At 39.1% G+C, this 10,641-nt stretch overlaps 1 protein-coding gene across 2 annotated transcripts in view; it reads left to right on the top strand.

The window, feature by feature from the left end:
- Positions 1-10,641, top strand: part of LOC138981716 (GRAM domain-containing protein 2B-like) — a 126,829-nt gene that overhangs the window by 30,651 nt on the left and 85,537 nt on the right. The window lies entirely within an intron of this gene.

Here is a 10,641-nt window from a genome sequence, read left to right as displayed (position 1 = left end):
CGCACACACACACACACACACACACGCACACACACACACACACACACACACACGCACACACACACACACACACACACACGCACACACACACACACACACACACACACACGCACACACACACACACAAAAGCACACACTCTCTCTCTCTCTCTCTCTCTCTCTCTCTCTCTCTCTCTCTCTCTCTCTCTCTCTTTGTGTGTGCGTTTGTTTGTTTATTTCATTTTTTGTTTGTCAAGTATTGGTGTTTTGTATTATCTTGATGTAATGACATGTTGTAAGAAAAGGCTTAGCCTTAACCTTGTATCCTTGTAAACTAACGTTCTATCAACACACACACAACCACAAACACACAACCACAAACACACAACCACAAAACCACAAACACAAACACAAACACACACACACACACACACACACACACACACACACACACACTAACAAACACACTCTCTCTCAGACACACACACACAGACATAAAGACAGACACAAGTACATTCACACATAAAAACCACACACACACACACACACACACAAAAACACACTCTCTCTCTCTTTCTTTCTCTCTCTCTCTCTCTCTCTCTCTCTCTCTCTCTCTCTCTCTCTCTCTCACAGACACCCTCTCTCTCTCAGACATATACACACTTGCACACAAACACACACACACACACACACACACACACCACACACACACACAACCACAAACACACACACACACACACACATACACAAACTGCAGAGAAACAGATGCAGAAAGATCTCTAGCCCCACAACAATGGGTAGAGAAAGCTGGCACATTTCCAGGCCTCTCAGTCCAGTACCACGGAAGTTGGTGGTCATTAGATTAGTGTGGTTGCTGGCGATAGGTGACGGAAGCCTAATCTCATTGATTATTGCTCTCTGTTGCCCATGGGGGGGTGGGGGGGGGTGCGGAGAAGGGGAGGGAAGTTGCTTTTTGACAGTCTGCGTCAAGTTGGTAAATAGAAAGAGTAAGCAAGAGAAGCATACATGTTTGTTTAAAAAAAAATATCGGCTATTGAGAATAAAGGTATACATTTTCATTCACGGGTTTTTTTCCCCTTTCTTTTTTATACATTTTATTTCATATAATTCGTAATGATGTTGTTTGTTTCTTTTTGTGTGTGTTTTTATTTTAGGTTGCCAGGCACATCATTGTTGGGTGTTTAATCAATTAACATGCTTCCGTCCTCGCACAATGTATTTTCATTCATCCTTCAACATTTGCCAAATAATGATATATATTTATGGGTTTTAAAGTAGTAAATGCTTTTAGTGAAGCAAGCTTTCTATACGTGCTCCTTATCCACGTGTTCCAGACGCACTGCCCCTCGTTAGTGTCACGTGGGAAAGTTTGACTCACTAAAAGCAAGAGTATTCACTCTTTAACAGCCCCTACAAACCCGACAGAGTCATTTCCTTGATGGGCCTGTCACACGACCGTTTTAAAGCCAGCGTATGCCGACGTATGAACATACGCTGGCGTACGCTGAACTATCGATGTTTTTTTCAATCTTTGGCGTATACATAGCGTATTCATAACGAGTTGGACGTATACATAACGTATTAGTAACGTATGCAGAACGTTTCAATAACTTACAGATAGCGTACACCACCCAGCAAACACACAACGTAAATACGACGTTGCGAAAATGTGAATTTTTCGTGTCATTAGCAACGTTGCGAACTTTACGTGAAATTTACGTTGAGCCAACCAAAAAACGCAACGTAAAACCAACGTTGTGTCATTGTGAGATTTTGGTGTTCTTTCGACGTTGTAATACAACGTAAATTTTACGTGAATTTCACGTTGCATTTTGGTGTCTTACAAATGTTGCGAAGATTACGTGAAATTTACGTGGATCCAACCAAAAAACACAACGTGAAAGCAACGTTGCGTTACAGTTGTGTTTTTTTTGTTTTTTACACGTTGGTACATAACGTAAATTTCACGTGGATTCCACCTTAAAAAGCAACGTAAAATCGTCGTTGTATTATTGTGATTTTCTGGTGTTCGAACAACGTTGGTATACTCACGTGATTTTCACGTGAAATTCACGTGATTTAAAAACAAAAGTTAGTTTGATACAACAAACGTTCCTACAACGTAGTTTCAACGTAAACACACAACGTTGGGGTTTGATTGATCGCCAACGTGCCCTCAACGTGAAATCCACAACGAATCCTACGTCAGTCATTACCAATTTTTCACCTGCACGGTTTCGTATCGTTTATCAAAGAAATGTACCTTTGAAAATTACGTAAGGTGAACAGATTTTCAAATACAGGAGATAGATATGTGCGAAACTATCACCGAATAACAAATGACTCAGTCAGACGTTATGAAATTAAGCGCCGATGTACCGCGCAATGTATTTAATTGCTTTGGCGTTCCAAATGCGTCCGGTTACATTTTCTGGCATCATTAATGCATCAACGAGAATTGAAAAGTAATGTTAAAAATATAATTGTGTACGTTTTAAGTTGATCTACTGTGCTCATCAAACCTCTTGTTGTATTTTGTAAATTGGCGAGAGGGGGGCAGAATACATGAACCTAATCTCTGTGATTGTCTATACGTGCGTGCGTGTGTGAGTGTGTGTTTGTGTGTGTGTGTGTGTGTGTGTACACGTGTTAGTGTGTGTGTGTGTGTGTGTGTGTGTGTGTGTGTGTGTGTGTGTGTGTGTGTGTGTGTGTGACATCAGTTTGTGTATGTGTGTGTGTGTGTGTGTCACATCAGTTTGTGTATGTGTGTTTGTGGGTGGCTGTGTGTGTATGTGTGTGTGTGTGTGTGTGTGTGTGTGTGTGTGTGTGTGTGTGTGTGTGTGTGTGTGCGTGCGTGCGTGTGTGAGTGTGTGTTTGTGTCCCTCGGCGCGTTACAATATATCTGCCAATAAGTTGAACTAAAACAGGGTTCAAGTGGGAATTACACCTGAAAAAGCAGGAAGGAAGCAGAATACATGTTATGAACTCCGTTATTTATTGTTTGAATGTTACAACCTGGGAGAAGTCACCCTCGCACCCCGTCCTTAGTTTCTCTTGACCTACCTTTGAAGTATTCTTGAGGACATGACTAGACTGACTACCCGATTGCGCCCATTGCACGGCATAAGAGAGCGCCGTTCCACCCGGCCGATTCCGCTATAGACGTCACGCGTCCAAGGGAGGTGATTTTCGAGCCAGCTGCATTGACTCGGCCAAGAACGCAAACTTTCTTCGATTAAAGGCATTGTAGCATGTCTAAAATCATGGGACTTGTGTTATCAAGCTTTTAAAATCACCAAGTAACTTTTAAGAATAGTTTCAGTTACATGCGAACTCATTCTGCTGAACGGATTTTGAGAGCCAGTACCCAACAGCCTTAAAATGCACCTCTTTCCTTTTTTCATGTTCTTTTATGGTTTGCCGATTTTGTTAACATTTTTGCATTCATAATGAAGATTTTATGGTGACTGTACAGAAATGTACGTCCTCTAGTTTCTAACCTTCCAAAAATTGGGGCTGGGGGTCGGGAGAGAGAGAGAGAGAGAGAGAGAGAGAGAGAGAGAGAGAGAGAGAGGAAGAGAGAGAGAGAGACATGCAGACAGACAGACAGAGAGACAGACAGACAGAGAGACAGACAGACAGACAGAGACAGAGAGGGAGAGAGAGAGATAGAGAGAGACAGAGAGGGAGACAGAGGGGAGAGAGGGAGACAGAGAGAGTCAGAGAGAGACAGAGAGAGACAACGTCGAAACTTTGTCAATCATTTCGGTTTTTTCACCTGCATTTTTAGTTTCGTAATATTCTATTCAATTAATGTTCGGTCAAACATAGAGGTTCACTAATTGTGTAAGACGAAAAGAGTATAACATAAATGCATATTGTTTCAAGGAATTTGCTGAGTTAAATGGATTTGCGAGTGCGAAACTTTCCCTCCCAAAAAAAGACGCGTTACTAACCGACAGTGTTCTCCGGTGATGGCCACGGTCGACTTTGTGTATCCCAAATTTGGTTTTCAACTTTGATGAACACTTTCAGGACTAAAATATTCATCGTAATCAACTCGAAGGTAAGTTGTTTTCAGTTGTTCTACATGAGACGTTATCACTTATTGTACTCCATGTACACTTGCACAGATTACTTGATTGTCGAGACCATGATTGGAAACGGACCGGCCAAAGATGGCGGGTCTTTCCAATAGTCGCAATGTCAGCCCTAACTCAGATCAAGGGATACACATTCTTTTAGACTCAACTTTTGAGTCAGTATAGCGAAACAATGGGTCACAAGCAGTGGAACACAAAGGAAAAACACGTTTCACATAGACGGACGCAACCTTTAGAAAGCTGTTTAATCAGACTAGCTCAGTTCTTAGCATATGAGACTGAAAGCGGGGGCGGCCATTGATTTCAGAGAAAGGGGGAATGTACGTTCTGGCTCACCGATTCCGACAGACCCTAAATATTAACGCAAAATAGGACTAAACTTTTACTAAAATGAAACATGCGACAAAATCAGAAAAATACTGCATAAATCCATACAAAAAAAAATACAGTAAAGTAAGGTTGTTTTGAACCAATGCCGGGTCTGTCGGAATCAGTAACCCAGAACGTACATTCTCCCTTTCTCTTATACAACATTCTTAAGCTCAATACGCTCTCTCATTTACAAACTTTACTTCATATGTTCTTTCACTGTTAGAATTATATCTGATACATGCAATGTGACTGTCTAAACGAATAGTTAACTCTTTACAAGTGATTCTATTTTTACTTTTTCTTCCCGTCCTATTTGAATCCCCTTTTTTAAAAACTGCTTTTTCAGATCTTCTATATCGAGTGGCTTGTTATATTCAGCTCGTGTTTTTGTTTGAATACTTGCTTTCTTACTTTTGTAGTCATCAAAGTCTGTTTGTATCTGTTTGAATTCTTCGTCAGAAACTTTTGAATCTTCAAGTGCTTTACTGATAGACAGTTTTAGGCTAGACAATTTTGATGATGCAAGAGTGGAAATGGATTCGTGTTTTTCAAGCTTTTTCACAATTTTTTTCATTATAGCTGATGCTATAAATGATAAACCACCAACTGCTGCTGCGACACCACCTAGGATTAGAGAAACTGGAGTCCCTACTCCGGTAGCTAACAGAATTGTTCCCGTTACACCTGCAGCTGATGCAAGGATAGTAGAACCAGTGCTGGCATTAGAAAGGCTGTTGTAAGTTGTTGAGTACTTACGTCTAGCGCGAGAATATTTTTCTAATTCATCTTCTAATTGTTTTTGTATATTACTAATGTGTGCCAGTCTGAATTGTTGACTTTCTGCTGCACTTTCATCAATATTAGGATAAAGCTTCACACTGCTAGTCATCTTTTTAATGCAAAATATAAAATATTTATCTTAATTCTCACTCGCCAGTGTTTCTGCTAAGCTTTGAAGCTGTTCATTGCTTAACACCTTATCTGTATAGTAGAAAGCAATCAAATCAAGATAAGTAAGATTAATACTTCTTATTTCTGTTAAATTATTTATATCTGCGTTAACAACAACATTTTGGTTTGACGTCTGTTTTTTTATTGTGTTAGAATCCTTTTGAACAGCAATAAATACTCTGACTTCTTCAACATTTAATGGTCTCCAGTTGAGATTTATTCCTCTCATTAGAACAGTGTTTGTGGTTTCTTCCCTTTTCCTGACAACTATATCAAATATCATAGTTGCATTCTGCCCTATTGGAAGCTTGGGTATAAAATCGACAATGGTGTCAGCGTCCTTTTCAACACTTTGTTTTCTGTGAATGAGATAGTTGTTCTTATGGAAAGGTTTAACTGCAACTTCTCCCCTGCTGTTAAACGCAGGAACAAGGCTAACAATTAGTGGTTTAGCATTGATTGACTTACGGAATGTGTCGTCTTTTCCAACAAGAGTGTATGGACTCACAAATTCAAACTTCATTTCCCAGTCAATCTTTTTGATAACAGGACTAAGTACCCATTTTTTATTCTGATGTTTCCACATGTAGTATATGTCATCGACAATTGGATCAGGTACATTAACATCACGGATTTGGCCTAGTTTGAGAAATCTTGGTTTCTTTTCATCGTCGATTTCCTTTCTCTTGTAATAACCGGTGTCTGTAAACTCGAATGCATACACTGCACCAACTTCAGCATTGCTCTCAAAGTCGATAGCGTCTGCTAAATCTTTCAACTCTATAGTTGAACATGCAACAGGATAAATTATTGTAGGTCCACTCGACATTTTAATACTCAATATTTTATGGAACTATTTCCAATGTAATGTTAAACAAACAATCAACTGGTTGTCCACTTTGATTTTTCAGATCAATGTGTAGGAATTCATGACACCCTTCCTCCAAGTCCTTGAACTGAAGTGTCTTAAATGTTGGCACGTGCATTTTACAAAAAGAGGCATCACTCGGTGGAAGAATCCTAAGCAGATCAGAACGCTGATCATTAAACAGATTATAGGATGTGTTAAGCTCTCTCATGTGAACAAACAGTACACTGTTAACATCCATGTCAATGGGACGTGTTCCCTTGTATATTTTTGTAATTCCAAGCATATCAAGGAGTTTGGTTGGAAACTCAACGTTTACTTCTCTAGTTTTGGGCATAGTAAGAGTAGCAATGAGACTTGCATGATTTAAACTCGCTGTAATACCTACTGGAGCAAACAATTCTTTCTCTAAAGTGCAGAAGTCATAGTAACCATCTTCTACAGAATGTGTTTTACCATTAATTCTAACCCAGTTGTTAGCCTTTTTTTTACTGATATTATACCAAGTAACCTTGTACATAATTTCATGCAGTGCAACTTTCATTCCTCCATTTTGATTGTTGATAGGGTTTGCAAGTTTAACTGGCACACCAGTCTTCACATTTGTTAGTGTGATAAACATTTTTTATTCAACAACAAAAATGAGTCAGTATAAATTCAACAAAGACGTTAAATACAAAACTGGACCATATTACAATCCAAAGACTATTTCTTTCCATGAGTTGGACTTTGCTGTAACAGAAACAGAATCCATTCGCGTTAAAGTGCCTGACCCATTCCATTCTTACCTAAATCCCCCAATCAAAAATGATAGTGTTCCAAAGATGTGGAACTCTCACCCAATTCAGTTCTATCAGAATCAGTTAAACTTTGCAATATTCTGCGCAACCACAGGATGTGGAGTGTCCTATGCAGACCACATGAATAATTCAAACTTACTGACAAAGTGTGTGTACACATTTCACGTTTACTATCAGTGCAGGAGAATCTTGTCTGAACTTCAGGCACCAATGCCGCATGAAAAGAGCTGGAACCCATTCAACAATAGGATAAACATGAAAGTGTATGAGCGTCTCTGCAATGAATTCAATATAGATTTTAAGACCGACTTTAGGCAAAAGCAAGACAAAAACCATGGCATGGGAACACTATATTTATGGGGTGTCCACAGGAGGTATAATTTTGATTACTGGCCAGGTCATACATCTTTTTCTTCAAATGTGCAGGTACAGTTAGGATCAATAGAACAAGAGCACCACAATGCATGGACTACTTTTATATTAGACACCGGCAAAGGTTTCACTGGATCAGGTGTTGAAAGGATCAATGAATCTATCCGAACATATGCGTGGTGCTTGCTAGGCTCGCAGGCACAGACACGATCAAACATAATGAGAACAAGCACAGGGTTTGGTGCACAGAAACAGTTGTTATCAAATTTAGAAGATGTCATAAACTCTGCAGTTGATCTGCCTTCCAGCATCAAAAGGTATCAAGACTCTCTCCGTTATGCAAGATCAAAAGTTGACTTTGCTGTTGGTAACGGCCTTTACATGTTACCTTCTGATCTCCAGCTGCAGATTGGAACAATAACAAATTATAACAATGAAATCATTATTGCTAGTGACACCCAGCCGCTTGGAAAGGGTGAAGAACTGAATTCAGAAATCAGAACGATGTTACAGCCATATCACAATGAACAGAAACAAAGCGTGACAAGTGAAGATCACGCTGCAGGTGAAGATCATTCTGTCACTAGTGATGATCAAGCTGTTAGTATTAGTGATGATCATGAATCGCAGAAGACTGCTCTAGTAATTGGTGGAGTGGGTGTAGGCTTACTTTTGCTTTATTCTCGTTAGCAGAACACCTGCAATTAAAACTATTAGAGTCCAGAGATGTTCAGCCATGAAACCAACAACTTTACCTGCAAAAGATAACAGCCAGCTAACAATTGAACCAATGATTCCTGGAAGTGCATCCAAAGCTTTTGCTGCTAGTTTCTTTAATAGTTCTGCAATGTGTTTGAGTTGTTTCTTTACCCATCCCGGATCAGATGGAGATGAAGGTGGAGGTGGAGGTGGAGGTGTGACAGTGCCGCCTGTGAGTGTTAACACTAATGTGCTTATTGCAAATCCTAACGCAGTTAGTATACTAGCTATTGTGATTCCCTGCTCTCTGAAAAGCGTTCTAATTCTTTCAGCAAGAGTTGTGTCTTCGTAAAGGATTCTTTGAATTGTATTTTTTATTCTGCTGACCTGTGTTCTCAGTTGTTCTCTATTGTTACTTAGAACTTCTAACCTTATGGCTTTCTCCTCCTGCAAATCTTTTAAACGCTTAGAAATTCTGTTTTTTACTTCTTGTTCTAGGTTCAAATCATCAGCATCAGCAAGTTTTTGTTTCTCTTTGTTTATATCTTCATCCAGCTGACCTAGTTTTGACAGATTATTTGCTATTTCACCTCTGATGGTTTGTAGTGATTGATTAAGGGCTTCTATTTCTCTCATAGGTAATAGTTCATGTGGAGTCTTCAGTGAAGTTTCCTCAGAAAAAGAAGTCTCTATCTCTTGTATAAGTTGATCAGCCTCTTCTGCAAGTTTATTAAGATCTTGCAATGGAACAGATTCTATTTGAGTAGCAGTTGGTAGTCCTAGTTCTGCTTGTTGAAGTAAGGAAACAACATGGGAAGATGATGACCGTGTGCTAGGCACAATATCTAATTGCCTAAGTCGATTAGCAGTAAGTTTTTGTTTTAGTGAAACTTTTGATAGAAACTTAGCAGGATTAGATTTATATGTAAGTTGGACTTTTTCTCCTTTATCGCTAGTTGTATATAAATGATTTGCTTCCATTTTGAACTGGTTTGGATCTAAAACATCAGGTTCTTCTCCTAAACTTTTGTAGAAATCTCTAACTTTACCTTCCAGAAGTTCATGTCGTGCCACCTCATAATGCAGTGAATGATGGTAGGGAACCAAAGGGATTGCTTCGCTCATGTCGTCCGCTGGCTCAAATAAATCTTCAAATCCACCTTCTGCCATTTGTAACTTATTTTTTATTTTGAAAATAAAAAAAGATGGCACAATCGTTCGGTTCTGTTCTTGATCCTTACAGAAGGCTGAAAGAACCTCTCGGGGTAAAAGGAATAAGGCAAACAGTTATAGTTACAAATAATCCTTCTACTATTGATCAGAATGAAATACTTACTGTTAGGTTTCCTAATCTAGGTAAGAACGATGTTATTGTACCAGGCACTGTAAGACTATCATTCAAATTAGAATTAGAATCTGGTTCAGATGAAAATAGGACTTTGGCTTATAATGTAGGAAGAGCAATTGTGAGGAAGATTACTGTCAAACTGGAAGGGCGGGAAGTGATGTCATTGAATAATGCAGATGTATTTTTAGTTTATGCAGATAATTGGTTAACTGACAATGAAAAGAAAAACAGAGTGTTTCAAGGGATTCAGTCAGACAATGGGATAAAAGTTAGAATAGGAGCAGGAGATAAAGCTGACAACAAAAAAGATAACGCTGTCAATGTTGCTTTTGGAAACAAATTTTGTATTCCACTTGACTTTGAACTCATAAATTCACATCCTCCCTTCTATCAAGGAGCATTGCGTGACAGGCTGTCATACGACCTGACTTTCAATAGTTATGATCGTGTTATGCTTTCACAAGACCCGGAAGCAAAGTATAAGGTGTCTGGAATTTCTTTAGAGTTTGATGTTGTAAACCATCCTGAACTGGCTAGACTTATAGAAAATCAGTACAGTTCTAAGCTGCCTATCTATTATGAAAGAGTGTTGAATCACAGTACACTTTCAAAAAGCCAGGCTGATCCAATCTGGAACATTAACTTGAATACACCAGCTAGGTCAATGAAGGGAATACTTATGTTGTTTGAGGAACCAAAAGATTCATATGAAAGGCAAATAGAAAAGTTTTACAATCCACTAATCAATAGAGTATATTGCACAATTGAAGGGCAGCCAAACCAAATATTTGCATCTGGCATGCTGCCATACCAACACTATGATGAAGCAAGAAAGTACTTTACTGGAGGAAGATTGAAAGACCCAACATCTGATCTTGTGGCTAAAGATCTACATTTACACGGTGTTGGCGTAGAAGATTTCTTGACAAATAAATATGCGTTATGGCTGGATCTCAGAACAACTGACGACAACAAACTGCATGGAAGTGGAAGGCGAATTGAAAACGGATCAGAAGGAATCACAATACAAATTGAAAAGGAAGTAGGGAGTAGTAGTAAATCAGTTAAGATCTACGTGTTTGTTGTGTCAGATGCGCAGTTAAACATCTCTGAAAGCAGATTACAGGA

The sequence above is a fragment of the Littorina saxatilis genome, linkage group LG1, assembly GCF_037325665.1.
Source record: "Littorina saxatilis isolate snail1 linkage group LG1, US_GU_Lsax_2.0, whole genome shotgun sequence".
In the NCBI taxonomy this organism is placed as follows: domain Eukaryota; kingdom Metazoa; phylum Mollusca; class Gastropoda; order Littorinimorpha; family Littorinidae; genus Littorina; species Littorina saxatilis.
Note: the sequence above shows the minus strand (reverse complement) of the source record. Positions and strands in the feature narration are given on the sequence as shown.